The sequence below is a fragment of the Adiantum capillus-veneris genome, chromosome 5 (genome assembly GCF_014529385.1).
Source record: "Adiantum capillus-veneris isolate H3 chromosome 5, ASM1452938v2, whole genome shotgun sequence".
Classification (NCBI taxonomy): Eukaryota; Viridiplantae; Streptophyta; class Polypodiopsida; order Polypodiales; family Pteridaceae; genus Adiantum; species Adiantum capillus-veneris.
In genome coordinates, this window is record NC_140935.1 from 7882432 (window position 1) to 7892375 (window position 9944).

The window sequence follows — 9944 nt, forward strand, 5'->3', positions numbered from 1 at the left end:
ACTAGATCAATCTCTTTCATACATAGCTTGTGGGACCTTCCCGAAAACAGATATGCTCGGCTTGCTCTTGAGTCTTCCTTGCAGTTGGCCTTACAAGGACATACGGCTTGCAGGTATGGACATATGACTTTTTGGTTCCAAATGCATGGTTTTAGCATGGACAGACTGCCTCCCTTTCAGTACTCTTTGGAGGCAGCAAGGACTGAACAGAACCTTCCACAAGCACTACATCCCGAGAAACCAGAATACGTTTTGTTTGCGGATGATACAACCTGTAACCTTTGCTTTCAACACTATAACCAACAAAAATACATTTGACAGCCTTATCAGCGCTGCACTTGTGGCACCAAAGCATATGCCAAACAGCCAAAAACACGCATGTGCTCAATAGAAGGCTTTCTATCATGCCATGCTTCATATGGAGTAATAGACTGCAAAGCTTTCATAGGACACTTGTTAAGTACATAAGTGGCACACATGATGGCCTCAAGCCAAAAAGAATGCGGTAAAGCTTGACTTTTGACCATACATCGTGCCATTTCCGTCAGTGACCTGTTTTTTCTCTCAGCAACACCATTTTGATGAGGTGTATAAGGCACTGTACATTGGTGTTTTATCCCACGACTAGCCAGAAATGCATTCAATTCATGAGACATATACTCCCCCCCTCGATCGGAACGGAGGGTGCCCATAGTACATTTTGAGACATTTTCAGCCATAGCCAGAAATTGTTTGAAGCACATAAAAACTTCGGACTTCGCTTTAAGCGGAAATACCCATGCATGCCTAGAGTAATCATCAATGAAAGTCACGAAGTACAGGTAATTGCCCCAAGGACGGAGTTTGCATGGACCCACAAACATCACTATCCACAAGCTGCAACTTGCATGTGGCCCGAACTAAACCATCCTTTGGAAACTTAGAATGCTGCATCTTACCCAAAATACAGCCTTCACAAACATGTTTGACAGGTTCTTCAAGAGGCAGCAAAGAAGCAACCATATCAGATTTCTACAATGCACAGCATTTGCAAAATTTTGTCCACACTTGTCATACAAAGTGCAACTTACAGCCCGAACAAAATGGAATAGAATGCTGCATCTTACCCAAATACATCACAAACATGTTTGACATCTATCATCCAGCATAAGTCTACAAGTGCAACAAAGGCGGATCAGAAGAGATTCTTCTTGATCCCAGGTACATAAAGTGTATCAACTTAGTGTGAAAGAACTTCCATTAGTAGTAGTAAGCACAATCTTTCCAACTCCCTGAATTGGATAAGAGGCATTGTTGGCACAAGTGACTGAATTCCCATGAGGGACAGACTCGAGAAAGGTAAACAATTCACAATGTGAGGTAATGTGCTTTGTAGCACCACTGTCGAAATACCACACATGTGAATCTGCAGCAACAACTAACAAGCATGCATCATAGACAGCAGGATTGTAAATGCACTCTGCGCTAAAAGCCCATTCTGCATCAACATCAGCATTACAGTCTCCTTTCACAGAAGACTCAACAATGCCTACATTTGTAGTGGAACTAGCATTTGCTGAAACCACCCTGTTTCTTCTTAGCCTCTTTGGCCTTCAACTTAGGATATGACTTGATCAAGTGATCATTAGCTTTACAATAATGGCAACGCATCTTCTTTTTGTCCTTATCACTAGAATTGCCAGACGAAGTGCTGCCAGCAGAAGCATTGGGAACAAAAGTTTTTCCACTCGCAGCAGAACCATAAGAAGTGGTCGCATTGCTGTTACCACCCTTTCTTTGAGAAGCAATAAAAGCCTATTCAACTGCACGCTGTCTAGTCCTGTTTTTTCTCGAAAGTGACTCTTGCAATAGCAATGTGCATAATGCATCAAACTTGACAACTTCTGGATTTCCTTGGGTCATAAGTCTCCGAGTACTAGCAAAGGTCTGGTAAGAATCTGGTAAGGCATCAAGAACAGTCTGCACAAGGGAACAATCTGAAATGACTTCACCTGCAGAAATAAGTTGCTCATTGATATCCTTGACACTAGCAAGGAAAGTGTCCATATCACCTTCCTCATGCATAATCTTCGACTCCAGCTCTTTACGCAACAAAGCAATTTTAGCCTCATTGTGGCTTACATAAAGACCTGCTAGAATATCCCAAGCCTGTTTTGAAGATTTTGCTGAACGTATGTGAGGAACAATGGTGCGCTTCACAGAGAACACAATCAATGCATGAGTTTGTGCATCCTTAACATCCCAACGAGCTTGTTCTGCCGTAGGCAAAACAACTCTAACAGCAGCAATCCTTGCAGCAAGACCTGCAACATCCTCAACATCGCCTACATCCTCAGAACCAGGACGTACATCAATGCCCTGCACAATGTTCCAGACGCCCTTTGACACAAGAACATGTTGTATCATATAAGCCCACATAGGGTAGTTATCCCCATCCAACCTGTCCTCGGAAGCAAACATCTTGAACACATCTGTGTTGTTGTTGTCAGCCATGGTAAATGATACACTTGATGTGAAAATTGCCCGAAAATAGGAGAAACGGAGTGGGAACAACACGTGCTATATAGCACAAACCGTAGAAGATTGTAAGGCACCTGTTATGCAAAAAACGGCACTGACAAAAATTATGCATTAAATGACGAAATTGCCTGTGGAGACCTGCCTGTAGTGGAAACGGAGGCCAAAATAAGCCCGAATCGAAAATCTGAGCAAATTGAGCTCTACGAGTTATCCCGAAATTTTTCGACCTGCGAACACTGGCCAAAGCTCACCGAAATTGAAGAAAGTGAGCAGGCATGTACTAGGACCACCGGGGTCCTTTTTCCCTCTTTAGGAGGTTTTTTCCCCCATGCATTGTATATACGCCCATCACTCTAGGGCTATCTATCTTTCCATTGCACACTAAGTAATACACTCTCTATTGTGTGCCTTGAGCTTCCTTCGTCTTCTCCAAGATGTGTGTGTTTCTCTGCAACCCTAATTCCAACAATTGGTATCAGAGCAGGTTGCGTCCTCCCGGACTTAGTCACAAGCTGCTCCAGTGTGTTCACACACATCACTACCACATGTATATGGTAACGCAGTTGCATCGTAATAGAGGTCTGAAAAGACTTGTTAAGCTTTCATTAAGTCTTTGGGTTCCTCATCTTCGTCTTCAATGTTGAGGATTGAAATCATTTGGATGGGAATTATGTCATAGCCATTCTCATTGCAAAATTGAGTAGGCATAGACGTATTCACACATACATCCATTGTCGCTAAAATTTGAGTCCACTCGAATGGCTCAAACAAATGCTCTGGAAAGGGTTCAGGTACATAGGCTTCGTTTGTGCAGTCCCTTTCTAGGATACATTCTTCTCGTCTTAAGTTTTCGTTTTTTGAAGCTCTACACATCCAAATAGGAGTGTCTTTGTTTAACCAGGATGGGAGTTTAGTTTCAGCTGAAGAGACTGAATCAAACTCTGGATGGGTGTTTTCAAGACATCTCTATAAGTGTGATCTTTTAGATTTAGTCTTGTTATAGATCCCACTTGCTTCAAGTACAGATAATCGTTTCTCCAATCTTGGATAAGCTGCACCTGTCGCATGAAACGTCTTCCCAATATGATTTCATAGTTTATTTTTTTTTCCCAAAGTCTACTATGGCAAAAGTGTGTTGATATTCAATTCCACAGGAATTGACTATCACCTTTTCAAGCAGCCCTAATGGTCTCTCAATGTGTCCGCCAACCAACTGCAATTTCATTCGTCTAATGGCTGGCTATCCATAGGATTTTCATACTGCTTTAGTGGCTATGGCTATGTCAACTCCACTATCCAGTATTGCTATGGTTTCAATGTCATTATATTTCATTAGGAGGGTGGTGTTTCCTTCTTCCCCTTCATAATATTCTGCGACTTTGTTCACGGGAACTGATCGAATCTCTTTGTTTTCCATTTCATTTTTCAATTTTTCCAAATTCTTCGAGATTAATCCAGTTATCCCCACCTTCTATAGGGTTTTATGTAAATCATTCCATAAGTATGGTCTGAGTTTTAATAGTTCTCTCAAGGTAAGAGTGCATTGGATGGGTGTAGACATGATTAAATGAATGTTGTCTACTTCTACGGTCTGTTCAGCTCTTTTTACTTGAGTGGTCTTACACACGACGGATTCATCTTCGTTATCTCCCAAGTAAAAAGGCAATGTTTTTAAGGTCAATGGTTTCAATATTCCTGAAGCTTCCAATCCGCAATCTCCGTACAAAGATTGTACATCCATGTTCATATCAAAAGGTAGGTTATCCAACCATACTTCCTCTATAGGAGCTGACTTTAGAGTTCGGCTCCCATCATTGATCTCTCTTACTTTTTCTATAAGTGTCTTGGCCAGTGTTCCTCTACGAATGGAATTCCATCTAAGGAATCTTCGCTGGTAGGCACTATAAGCTCTGGTTCTTTTGTGTCAAGGTGGGGTTCTGCCACCACATCGGATTTTTCTTTCGTTTCTTTTACCACAAGGTTTTGTGATACTTTCAAGCTTGGGTTTTTGTTTTTCCAGAATTTCTTGTGTAATTCTTACCAAATTTTGATAAGCTTCCAGCTTAGCTGTTTCCATGTCTGCAGATGGATAGTTTTTCCATTTGTTTTTCAATGTTTTGGTCTGCTTTAAGTGCTTGGTAGGCTTCCAAGGTGACATTAATAGGCTCAAAAATTTTATCAGCCAGAATGGATCCCCCAGATTTCGCATTTGTTTCCTTGAATTCACTTCCAATTTCTTTCAACTTTTTTTCCTAGAATAGCTTCTTTGCTTTCTCCTCGATTTCAACCCGTTGTTTTTGTTTTCTCATCTCATATCTTTTGCTTCTGCTCCTTTTGATTCTTTGAGATGAATATTTAGTATTTTCCAAATCATCAGAGGAGTTGTGTTTCTTTGTCTTGACCTAGGCTCTAGTGATTACCTTGATTGGAACAATCGGTTCACTCTCTGATGAGCTACTAGGTATCACTTGGACTACGTTTACTATCGTTTTACCCTTGTTCAAAGAATTTTTAGGACAATCTTCCAAAAGTGTCATCCCTTTTGCAACGTTGTATGTAATAGGCGTCAATCGGTTTGAGGTTTTTGTCAGGCTCTGGACATTCATTTTTCCAATGATCATCAGTACCACAGTTATGACACTTTCTTTGGTGGAATGTTTTGGAACCATGTCAATGATTGACCTTGGTGGAATGTTTTGGAACCATGTCAATGATTTTCCTTCTAATGTCATTCCAAACCCCTCGAATTGAGTATGGAAATCGAATATACGCTCTGCTCTTAGCACTTGCTTAAAGCTTGCTAAGTGGTCGTATGGATCCCCTGATCCACTATATTTTCTGACCCATTTCTAAAAATCAATTGGTCTGACGCGTCTGTTTGGTTCAACTCTAGGTCTTCTGGCAGTTGGTCCTATTCAAAATCCTTCAAACCAGTTTGTTGGAAATAGTGACTCATTAGCCCTGGACTGGCCTTAGTGTCACCAGGTTTTCTGCGTGATGAGATGTTTTCTGGTTTCTTCACGTTACTCTCAGATGATCTCTCACGGTGTTTATCTCTTGGAATTGTTTCTGGTCCTTGCCCCAATATCCAATCCCGTATGGAATACCCTTGGTATTTGGTTTGTTCTACCTCCTCAAGAGTCATCATAACAAAGTTGTTGTTATAACAATCCCCAAACAGGTAGATTGGTAGGTCCGCTGATCCTTTATCTTTGATCTTGAAAATATAAATGATTTTCATAGCCATTAATTGTCCTGGTTTGGCATGCGAAGTCCACAAAAAATCTTTTATGTTTCTATCTTCCCAACAATAGACCCCGATCCTAGGATTATCCGTACTAAGCCGTTTCAAAGGCTTCAAGTCTACTTGATCGTATGCCTCGAATTCTAAAGTTGGTGCTCCTTCTTTTATTGGCATATCTGAGATTATGGTGTTTACTTCTAACACCCATTTGTCTATCATGTCAGGGTTTTCGACTTATAAATACTGAGTTCCGTTTTGATCCATGTACATTTTTCCTTGTTTGTTTTCCCTAATCTCTTCTTCGAACTCAATACCATGGTCATCAATGCGAATAGCATACTCCTCGTTAGTGTCCAAGTAAACCTAGGCTCCATGACGGTTAGTCTTGTAAAAAGATAGTTTATGCTTATAGCGCACTGTCATTCCAGTTTTCGAGTGAGTTGAGTAAGAAGACATTTCGGATGTTGAATCTGAAAAAGTGTCTGAGACTTCTTCAGGAATTGTGTGCAAGATATTTCCTTGATTCATGCTTTCTTCAGTAGATACTCTACTGGAGGTTTCTCCGAGTATGCCCTGATTTCCTAGTACATGACTAGATCTAAGGTTCATATAAACTTATGAAGCCCTGGATACAGTACTCGCCTTTGGATTGACTTGTCGTCAATTTCCACTTGATTCAATTACAACTTTCTATCAAGCCATTGATTCCTCGTATGCAACCTGATTCCTGTACAAATTTGATCAAGCTAGCTATTCTTTTATAAAGACAATAGAGTTTTTGCTAACTCTCGTGATTGGTCTCTGTGTATCACTTCAATTCGAGCTATGGGAGTCAAAATTTGACTTTCATATTCAACTTTAGCAAAAATTCAAAGGTTTGATATGCAACCTTTAAACTGAGTGTACATGTATCAATTTTGATCTAATTGAACCCAAAATTGTCCTGTGGCTTTATATTATGTTGGTCTAACACTGTCTAAGTTCAAAGGTCAAAATTGATGTCTCTGGATAGCAGAAGTAAATAATCATGATTATTTACTTTTATCAGTTTTTTGCACTTTTTTTATTGGTTTAGCAAGTATACAACTTGTTAAAGTCTCTGGACAAGTTTCAACAAGTTTGGACAAAATCTGATCAAGTTTATCAATTGTTTTATGTCCGCAGACTCTGATTTCAAGAATCTGACTTAAGTTTCACTTTTGGGATCCAAATTTCACCTAAACTGATTTGTGAGGTCTACTTGATGTGTTTGACCTTGTGGTATACTCAAAATTGCAAATTTCTCAAGTTTTGAAGCAGATGTAAATAATCACGATTATTTACTCCAGCTATAATTTTGCAACTTTTTTCCCAACTTTGACACAGATATATTAAGCACCTTAAGTTAAGGTCACTAGCCAAGTTTCATCAAGTTTGGACAATTTTTGGTCAAATGGTCATCAATTATCTGTCCACAGACTAACTTTGCAATTTTAGTCACAATTTTCAATCCAGTGATCCAAATCTTACCAAATTTGATTTGTGGGCTTATTACAACAAGTTAAAGCTAGTCAGTATACTGACTTGGTCAAAAAAGTTGAAAAATGGGACAGATGTAAATAATCGTGATTATTTATATTTAACAAATTTTTTGCAAATTTTTGATCAACTGAGCATGTACACATGTTTATCACATCAACATAAGTCTATGAATCAAATTTCAACTAGTTTGGATAAATTTTTCCTCAATTTAGACTCAAGATTCAAAAAGTCAGTACAAACTTTAGTTTATACCCAGTTTTTTGCCAGTTTGGTGATCCAAATATCTTGGGCCTTTACAAAAGTTGTTTGTACACATGCAATGAGTCAATGGTATGAACCTTGGCCAATTTAGAGCAGAAAGTTAATAATCGCGATTATTAACTTCATGCTTGAAATGAACACTTTTTTACAATTTTTTCAAAGACAGTCTTTATATGAGCTATTTTAAGCCTATGAATCAAGTCAAAATTTAATTTGGCCTAAAATTTCAAAAAAAAGTAAATAATCTGAGTTTTGGCCAACTCTGTAAATTTTTACCTCGAAGTGTCTTTGAGCTTACCAACTGGTTCAAACAACTTTTAGGCTTACTCTCCAATCAGATTGAGTAGTTTTGAGTCTTTTCGAGTTATTTCTAGCCGTAGACCTGAAATTCTGCAACTTCCAATAACAACTCACACTTGATTCTTTCAAAGAGAGCAATGTTCTGAAATCCACCTCGGATCCTACTTACCCTACTCCTAGATTCTCACGCAATGGGGTTGTGAAAAGTGTCCACAAACACTCGTTTTCTTGTGTTTTATGTTTTTCGGAGCTTTGATCTTAAGACTTGTCTCGTCTACCAATCATTCTCAAAATCCTAGTCTAATTCTACAATCCTATAATCCTAAAGGCACTCAGCAAGTACGATTACTTCCAAGCTACCTCTACACATCAAAAGACAACAATCTTAAGCTATGCGGTTTCTAAAAGAAAGTTTTGAACTCTAGGCGAACCTAGAGGAAGTTAAAGGATAACTTCACAACACGCTCGTGTTTTTTCATAGTTTAGGTCTCTTCGATCCCCGGCAGCAGCGGCGCCAAATGTGGGATGCATGTCTAACCTCACCATCCTATCTTATTGCAGTATTAGCGAGAACCACGATTAATTTGTCAAACCATGGGACTAAAGTTGACTCGACTAGTGCATAGAGGCTACAAGAGGTTGTCAACCTCTCGAAAAACAACTAACAACTCGCATCTAACTCAAGCTACACTCAAGTGACTGAAATCACCAAAAGCCAATCGCTCATCGGCAAACAATTCACATCCGTTACAGCATCAAATGACATCCAAACGTAACGAAACTTCTAGGAAATGTTTATAAGACCTAAGCACATATGCTTATGGTCTCAAACCCCACTTTAGGTCAAGTTCCAAAATCGCAATTATTAATAGCGTGGAGTTTTTACTTGGTCAGTAAACCCAGAATGCATCTAAATGCTTAGCAATGATGCCCCAATACCCTTCCTATGCTTAATTTTCAATTTAAAAGTGTAAATTCCTAGTTATGATGAAATTAGGTCGTGGATCGGCGACGCCAAAAGCTACGAAATACTGTGAATTGCTTATGTCAATGCGTAGAGCTCTTACCTGCGCTTGCAATGCAACAAATGCAATCGCAATGTGACAACCGGGGAGGGAGTAGGAAGCACAAGAAGGAGAGGAGCGAGCGCCGTTAGCTCACGTTGTGTATTTCTTATCCAAAAAACTTATAAAAAACTAACAAAAATTGGCTTTTATACCTTAGCCAAGGTTTTTGGGTGGTCAAAAATAATAATCTGGAGTTCTACCAAAACTGGATAATGTCTAGCTGATACAATCTGGAAGCTTGTAGCCCCGGCTCATTAATTACAGAGTTTATCCGAGAAAATAAGAGTTACAATATTCCGGATTTATCAAAATAATATTTTTTTACAAAGAGAACTCCAAAAAATGGTGTCCGTGTTAGCTTGCTGCTAACAGGCGCTCTGCACAGTGATGATGTGGCTTCTCGGGTAGGGGTCCTATCACGTGCATGTAGGGGCTCCACAGTTTTGAAGGAATAGTGGGTGGACCTCCCCACTAGCGCTAGCGCTAGCACTAGCAAGGGGGTCCTTCCAGCAGTGTTCAAAGGCCAAGAGAGAGGGAGAGAGAAAGGCCCCAAGGGGCACTGCACACGTGTAATGAAAGAGAGAGAAATGGAAGCTCACTGATGTGGCAGTCACATGCAATGTATGCTCAAATAGGGTATGTCACTTGTGGGCAATCCACAAAAAATACCAAAAATGACTCAGCTGGATGCACGAACCAGAAAGACAACATTTTTTTCCTTTTTAAGTTTTGTAAAGTCCTTATAAAGGGAGGATCTCACACCGATTTAAGGGCTTTTTGCCATTTTGTGGATATGCATAGGAAGCTAGAGAGGGATGCCGGCTCCGAGTTTTGAGCTCGTCAAAGCGGTGCCAATGGAGAAAAGATTGGTTTCTTTGATGAAGAGAAGCCATCATTGTCATCATTTGGTGTTGATTCCCCTTTCTCTTCTTTTCTTGTGTGCGTGTGTTTTGGGGCATGTGTCGGCATGTGTGCCCCCATGAGGTCTGTTGTGCAAAGAGGGATAGAGAGAGGCTTTGTACAAGTGGAAG